Source organism: Cheilinus undulatus, linkage group 4 (genome assembly GCF_018320785.1).
Source record: "Cheilinus undulatus linkage group 4, ASM1832078v1, whole genome shotgun sequence".
Classification (NCBI taxonomy): Eukaryota; Metazoa; Chordata; class Actinopteri; order Labriformes; family Labridae; genus Cheilinus; species Cheilinus undulatus.
In genome coordinates, this window is record NC_054868.1 from 17,345 (window position 1) to 26,758 (window position 9,414).

Genomic DNA, 9,414 nt, shown 5'->3' on the forward strand with positions numbered 1-9,414 from the left:
TGATAGCATGTTTAGCACCTTTATTTTTAGCATTGATAGCATGTTAAACACTGATAGCATGTTTAGCACCTTTATTTTTAGCATTGATAGCATGTTAAACACTGATAGCATGTTTAGCACCTTTATTTTTAGCATTGATAGCATGTTAAACACTGATAGCATGTTTGGCACCTTTATTTTTAGCATTGATAGCATGTTAAACACTGATAGCATGTTTGGCACCTTTATTTTTAGCATTGATAGCATGTTAAACACTGATAGCATGTTTAGCACCTTTATTTTTAGCATTGATAGCATGTTAAACACTGATAGCATGTTTAGCGCCTTTATTTTTAGCATTGATAGCATGTTAAATGCTGATAGCATGTTAAACACTGATAGCATGTCTAGCACCTTTATTTTTAGCATTGATAGCATGTTAAATGCTGATAGCATGTTTAGCACCTTTATTTTTAGCATTGATAGCATGTTAAATGCTGATAGCATGTTAAACACTGATAGCATGTTTAGCACCTTTATTTTTAGCATTGATAGCATGTTAAACACTGATAGCATGTTTAGCGCCTTTATTTTTAGCATTGATAGCATGTTAAACACTGATAGCATGTTTAGCACCTTTATTTTTAGCATTGATAGCATGTTAAACACTGATAGCATGTTTAGCGCCTTTATTTTTAGCATTGATAGCATGTTAAACACTGATAGCATGTTTAGCGCCTTTATTTTTAGCATTGATAGCATGTTAAACACTGATAGCATGTTTAGCACCTTTATTTTTAGCATTGATAGCATGTTAAACACTGATAGCATGTTTAGCACCTTTATTTTTAGCATTGATAGCATGTTAAACACTGATAGCATGTTTAGCGCCTTTATTTTTAGCATTGATAGCATGTTAAACACTGATAGCATGTTTAGCACCTTTATTTTTAGCATTGATAGCATGTTAAACACTGATAGCATGTTTAGCGCCTTTATTTTTAGCATTGATAGCATGTTAAACGCTGATAGCATGTTAAACATTGATAGCATGTTTAGCACCTTTATTTTTAGCATTGATAGCATGTTAAATGCTGATAGCATGTTAAACACTGATAGCATGTCTAGCACCTTTATTTTTAGCATTGATAGCATGTTAAATGCTGATAGCATGTTTAGCACCTTTATTTTTAGCATTGATAGCATGTTAAATGCTGATAGCATGTTAAACACTGATAGCATGTTTAGCACCTTTATTTTTAGCATTGATAGCATGTTAAACACTGATAGCATGTTTAGCGCCTTTATTTTTAGCATTGATAGCATGTTAAACACTGATAGCATGTTTAGCGCCTTTATTTTTAGCATTGATAGCATGTTAAACACTGATAGCATGTTTAGCGCCTTTATTTTTAGCATTGATAGCATGTTAAACGCTGATAGCATGTTAAACACTGATAGCATGTTTAGCGCCTTTATTTTTAGCATTGATAGCATGTTAAACACTGATAGCATGTTTAGCGCCTTTATTTTTAGCATTGATAGCATGTTAAACACTGATAGCATGTTTAGCACCTTTATTTTTAGCATTGATAGCATGTTAAACACTGATAGCATGTTTAGCACCTTTATTTTTAGCATTGATAGCATGTTAAACACTGATAGCATGTTTAGCACCTTTATTTTTAGCATTGATAGCATGTTAAACACTGATAGCATGTTTGGCACCTTTATTTTTAGCATTGATAGCATGTTAAACACTGATAGCATGTTTAGCACCTTTATTTTTAGCATTGATAGCATGTTAAACACTGATAGCATGTTTAGCGCCTTTATTTTTAGCATTGATAGCATGTTAAATGCTGATAGCATGTTAAACACTGATAGCATGTCTAGCACCTTTATTTTTAGCATTGATAGCATGTTAAATGCTGATAGCATGTTTAGCACCTTTATTTTTAGCATTGATAGCATGTTAAATGCTGATAGCATGTTTAGCACCTTTATTTTTAGCATTGATAGCATGTTAAACACTGATAGCATGTTTAGCACCTTTATTTTTAGCATTGATAGCATGTTAAACACTGATAGCATGTTTAGCGCCTTTATTTTTAGCATTGATAGCATGTTAAATGCTGATAGCATGTTAAACACTGATAGCATGTCTAGCACCTTTATTTTTAGCATTGATAGCATGTTAAATGCTGATAGCATGTTTAGCACCTTTATTTTTAGCATTGATAGCATGTTAAACACTGATAGCATGTTTAGCACCTTTATTTTTAGCATTGATAGCATGTTAAACACTGATAGCATGTTTAGCGCCTTTATTTTTAGCATTGATAGCATGTTAAACACTGATAGCATGTTTAGCGCCTTTATTTTTAGCATTGATAGCATGTTAAACGCTGATAGCATGTTAAACACTGATAGCATGTTTAGCGCCTTTATTTTTAGCATTGATAGCATGTTAAACACTGATAGCATGTTTAGCGCCTTTATTTTTAGCATTGATAGCATGTTAAACACTGATAGCATGTTTAGCACCTTTATTTTTAGCATTGATAGCATGTTAAACACTGATAGCATGTTTAGCACCTTTATTTTTAGCATTGATAGCATGTTAAACACTGATAGCATGTTTAGCACCTTTATTTTTAGCATTGATAGCATGTTAAACACTGATAGCATGTTTAGCACCTTTATTTTTAGCATTGATAGCATGTTAAACACTGATAGCATGTTTAGCACCTTTATTTTTAGCATTGATAGCATGTTAAACACTGATAGCATGTTTAGCGCCTTTATTTTTAGCATTGATAGCATGTTAAACGCTGATAGCATGTTAAACATTGATAGCATGTTTAGCACCTTTATTTTTAGCATTGATAGCATGTTAAATGCTGATAGCATGTTTAGCACCTTTATTTTTAGCATTGATAGCATGTTAAATGCTGATAGCATGTTAAACACTGATAGCATGTTTAGCACCTTTATTTTTAGCATTGATAGCATGTTAAACACTGATAGCATGTTTAGCGCCTTTATTTTTAGCATTGATAGCATGTTAAACGCTGATAGCATGTTAAACACTGATAGCATGTTTAGCGCCTTTATTTTTAGCATTGATAGCATGTTAAACACTGATAGCATGTTTAGCGCCTTTATTTTTAGCATTGATAGCATGTTAAACACTGATAGCATGTTTAGCGCCTTTATTTTTAGCATTGATAGCATGTTAAACACTGATAGCATGTTTAGCACCTTTATTTTTAGCATTGATAGCATGTTAAACACTGATAGCATGTTTAGCGCCTTTATTTTTAGCATTGATAGCATGTTAAACACTGATAGCATGTTTAGCACCTTTATTTTTAGCATTGATAGCATGTTAAACGCTGATAGCATGTTAAACACTGATAGCATGTTTAGCGCCTTTATTTTTAGCATTGATAGCATGTTAAACACTGATAGCATGTTTAGCGCCTTTATTTTTAGCATTGATAGCATGTTAAACACTGATAGCATGTTTAGCACCTTTATTTTTAGCATTGATAGCATGTTAAACACTGATAGCATGTTTAGCGCCTTTATTTTTAGCATTGATAGCATGTTAAACACTGATAGCATGTTTAGCGCCTTTATTTTTAGCATTGATAGCATGTTAAACGCTGATAGCATGTTAAACACTGATAGCATGTTTAGCTTTATTTTTAGCATTGATAGCATGTTAAACACTGATAGCATGTTTAGCGCCTTTATTTTTAGCATTGATAGCATGTTAAACACTGATAGCATGTTTAGCACCTTTATTTTTAGCATTGATAGCATGTTAAACACTGATAGCATGTTTAGCGCCTTTATTTTTAGCATTGATAGCATGTTAAACACTGATAGCATGTTTAGCGCCTTTATTTTTAGCATTGATAGCATGTTAAACACTGATAGCATGTTTAGCGCCTTTATTTTTAGCATTGATAGCATGTTAAACACTGATAGCATGTTTAGCGCCTTTATTTTTAGCATTGATAGCATGTTAAACACTGATAGCATGTTTAGCCTTTATTTTTAGCATTGATAGCATGTTAAACACTGATAGCATGTTTAGCACCTTTATTTTTAGCATTGATAGCATGTTAAACACTGATAGCATGTTTAGCGCCTTTATTTTTAGCATTGATAGCATGTTAAACACTGATAGCATGTTTAGCACCTTTATTTTTAGCATTGATAGCATGTTAAACACTGATAGCATGTTTAGCACCTTTATTTTTAGCATTGATAGCATGTTAAACACTGATAGCATGTTTAGCACCTTTATTTTTAGCATTGATAGCATGTTAAACACTGATAGCATGTTTAGCGCCTTTATTTTTAGCATTGATAGCATGTTAAACACTGATAGCATGTCTAGCACCTTTATTTTTAGCATTGATAGCATGTTAAACACTGATAGCATGTTAAACACTGATAGCATGTTAAACACTGATAGCATGTCTAGCACCTTTATTTTTAGCATTGATAGCATGTTAAACACTGATAGCATGTCTAGCACCTTTATTTTTAGCATTGATAGCATGTTAAACACTGATAGCATGTTTAGCACCTTTATTTTTAGCATTGATAGCATGTTAAACACTGATAGCATGTTTAGCGCCTTTATTTTTAGCATTGATAGCATGTTAAACACTGATAGCATGTTTAGCACCTTTATTTTTAGCATTGATAGCATGTTAAACGCTGATAGCATGTTAAACACTGATAGCATGTTTAGCGCCTTTATTTTTAGCATTGATAGCATGTTAAACACTGATAGCATGTTTAGCGCCTTTATTTTTAGCATTGATAGCATGTTAAACACTGATAGCATGTTTAGCACCTTTATTTTTAGCATTGATAGCATGTTAAACACTGATAGCATGTTTAGCGCCTTTATTTTTAGCATTGATAGCATGTTAAACACTGATAGCATGTTTAGCGCCTTTATTTTTAGCATTGATAGCATGTTAAACGCTGATAGCATGTTAAACACTGATAGCATGTTTAGCGCCTTTATTTTTAGCATTGATAGCATGTTAAACACTGATAGCATGTTTAGCGCCTTTATTTTTAGCATTGATAGCATGTTAAACACTGATAGCATGTTTAGCACCTTTATTTTTAGCATTGATAGCATGTTAAACACTGATAGCATGTTTAGCGCCTTTATTTTTAGCATTGATAGCATGTTAAACACTGATAGCACCTTTATTTTTTAGCATTGATAGCATGTTAAACACTGATAGCATGTTTAGCGCCTTTATTTTTAGCATTGATAGCATGTTAAACACTGATAGCATGTTTAGCGCCTTTATTTTTAGCATTGATAGCATGTTAAACACTGATAGCATGTTTAGCGCCTTTATTTTTAGCATTGATAGCATGTTAAACACTGATAGCATGTTTAGCACCTTTATTTTTAGCATTGATAGCATGTTAAACACTGATAGCATGTTTAGCGCCTTTATTTTTAGCATTGATAGCATGTTAAACACTGATAGCATGTTTAGCACCTTTATTTTTAGCATTGATAGCATGTTAAACACTGATAGCATGTTTAGCACCTTTATTTTTAGCATTGATAGCATGTTAAACACTGATAGCATGTCTAGCACCTTTATTTTTAGCATTGATAGCATGTTAAACACTGATAGCATGTTTAGCGCCTTTATTTTTAGCATTGATAGCATGTTAAACACTGATAGCATGTCTAGCACCTTTATTTTTAGCATTGATAGCATGTTAAACACTGATAGCATGTTAAACACTGATAGCATGTTAAACACTGATAGCATGTCTAGCACCTTTATTTTTAGCATTGATAGCATGTTAAACACTGATAGCATGTCTAGCACCTTTATTTTTAGCATTGATAGCATGTTAAACACTGATAGCATGTTTAGCACCTTTATTTTTAGCATTGATAGCATGTTAAATGCTGATAGCATGTTAAACACTGATAGCATGTCTAGCACCTTTATTTTTAGCATTGATAGCATGTTAAATGCTGATAGCATGTTTAGCACCTTTATTTTTAGCATTGATAGCATGTTAAATGCTGATAGCATGTTAAACACTGATAGCATGTTTAGCACCTTTATTTTTAGCATTGATAGCATGTTAAACACTGATAGCATGTTTAGCGCCTTTATTTTTAGCATTGATAGCATGTTAAACACTGATAGCATGTTTAGCCTTTATTTTTAGCATTGATAGCATGTTAAATCCTGATAGCATGTTTAGCACCTTTATTTTTAGCATTGATAGCATGTTAAACGCTGATAGCATGTTAAACACTGATAGCATGTTTAGCACCTTTATTTTTAGCATTGATAGCATGTTAAACACTGATAGCATGTTTAGCGCCTTTATTTTTAGCATTGATAGCATGTTAAACACTGATAGCATGTTTAGCACCTTTATTTTTAGCATTGATAGCATGTTAAACACTGATAGCATGTTTAGCACCTTTATTTTTAGCATTGATAGCATGTTAAACACTGATAGCATGTTTAGCACCTTTATTTTTAGCATTGATAGCATGTTAAACACTGATAGCATGTTTAGCACCTTTATTTTTAGCATTGATAGCATGTTAAACACTGATAGCATGTTTAGCGCCTTTATTTTTAGCATTGATAGCATGTTAAATGCTGATAGCATGTTAAACACTGATAGCATGTGTAGCACCTTTATTTTTAGCATTGATAGCATGTTAAAAACTGATAGCATGTTTAGCACCTTTATTTTTAGCATTGATAGCATGTTAAATGCTGATAGCATGTTAAACACTGATAGCATGTTTAGCACCTTTATTTTTAGCATTGATAGCATGTTAAACACTGATAGCATGTTTAGCGCCTTTATTTTTAGCATTGATAGCATGTTAAACACTGATAGCATGTTTAGCGCCTTTATTTTTAGCATTGATAGCATGTTAAACACTGATAGCATGTTTAGCGCCTTTATTTTTAGCATTGATAGCATGTTAAACGCTGATAGCATGTTAAACACTGATAGCATGTTTAGCGCCTTTATTTTTAGCATTGATAGCATGTTAAACACTGATAGCATGTTTAGCGCCTTTATTTTTAGCATTGATAGCATGTTAAACACTGATAGCATGTTTAGCACCTTTATTTTTAGCATTGATAGCATGTTAAACACTGATAGCATGTTTAGCACCTTTATTTTTAGCATTGATAGCATGTTAAACACTGATAGCATGTTTAGCACCTTTATTTTTAGCATTGATAGCATGTTAAACACTGATAGCATGTTTAGCACCTTTATTTTTAGCATTGATAGCATGTTAAACACTGATAGCATGTTTAGCGCCTTTATTTTTAGCATTGATAGCATGTTAAACACTGATAGCATGTTTAGCACCTTTATTTTTAGCATTGATAGCATGTTAAACACTGATAGCATGTTTAGCGCCTTTATTTTTAGCATTGATAGCATGTTAAACGCTGATAGCATGTTAAACACTGATAGCATGTTTAGCACCTTTATTTTTAGCATTGATAGCATGTTAAACACTGATAGCATGTTTAGCGCCTTTATTTTTAGCATTGATAGCATGTTAAATGCTGATAGCATGTTTAGCACCTTTATTTTTAGCATTGATAGCATGTTAAATGCTGATAGCATGTTTAGCACCTATATTTTTAGCATTGATAGCATTTTAAAAACTGATAGCATGTTTAGCGCTTTATTTTTAGCATTGATAGCATGTTATTAAACACTGATAGCATGTTTAGCACCTTTATTTTTAGCATTGATAGCATGTTAAACACTGATAGCATGTTTAGCGCCTTTATTTTTAGCATTGATAGCATGTTAAACACTGATAGCATGTTTAGCACCTTTATTTTTAGCATTGATAGCATGTTAAACACTGATAGCATGTTTAGCACCTTTATTTTTAGCATTGATAGCATGTTAAACACTGATAGCATGTTTAGCACCTTTATTTTTAGCATTGATAGCATGTTAAACACTGATAGCATGTTTAGCACCTTTATTTTTAGCATTGATAGCATGTTAAACGCTGATAGCATGTTAAACACTGATAGCATGTTTAGCGCCTTTATTTTTAGCATTGATAGCATGTTAAACACTGATAGCATGTTTAGCGACTTTATTTTTAGCATTGATAGCATGTTAAACACTGATAGCATGTTTAGCACCTTTATTTTTAGCATTGATAGCATGTTAAACACTGATAGCATGTTTAGCACCTTTATTTTTAGCATTGATAGCATGTTAAACACTGATAGCATGTTTAGCGCCTTTATTTTTAGCATTGATAGCATGTTAAACACTGATAGCATGTTTAGCGCTTTATTTTTAGCATTGATAGCATGTTAAACACTGATAGCATGTTTAGCCTTTATTTTTAGCATTGATAGCATGTTAAACACTGATAGCATGTTTAGCGCCTTTATTTTTAGCATTGATAGCATGTTAAACACTGATAGCATGTTTAGCGCCTTTATTTTTAGCATTGATAGCATGTTAAACACTGATAGCATGTTTAGCGCCTTTATTTTTAGCATTGATAGCATGTTTAACACTGATAGCATGTTTAGCGCCTTTATTTTTAGCATTGATAGCATGTTAAACACTGATAGCATGTTTAGCGCCTTTATTTTTAGCATTGATAGCATGTTAAACACTGATAGCATGTTTAGCACCTTTATTTTTAGCATTGATAGCATGTTAAACACTGATAGCATGTTTAGCGCCTTTATTTTTAGCATTGATAGCATGTTAAACACTGATAGCATGTTTAGCACCTTTATTTTTAGCATTGATAGCATGTTAAACACTGATAGCATGTTTAGCACCTTTATTTTTAGCATTGATAGCATGTTAAACACTGATAGCATGTCTAGCACCTTTATTTTTAGCATTGATAGCATGTTAAACACTGATAGCATGTCTAGCACCTTTATTTTTAGCATTGATAGCATGTCTAGCTAAGCATGTTAAACACTGATAGCATGTCTTAGCATCAGTATTTTTAGCATTGATAGTTCATGTTAAAACTGATAGCATGTTTAGCGCCTTTATTTTAGCATCCATCTGATACTGTTAAACTGTCTGATCATGTTAATACACTGATAAGCATGTTTAGCGAAAACGTTTTATTTTTAGCATTGATAGCATGTAATAAGCACTGATAGATCCATGTTTAGCACTCAGTTTATTTTTTTGATTGATAACTGTTAAAACTAAATAAATCAGATGAAAATCTTCATTTAGATAGCATGATTTAAACACTGATAGCATGACTGTGTTAGTCGCTTTGTTTTTAGATGTACTGATGTGTTAAAACGGGCATGATGGCATGTTCAGTACTGCAGCCTGACAGCCTGCTCCATGTTTTAG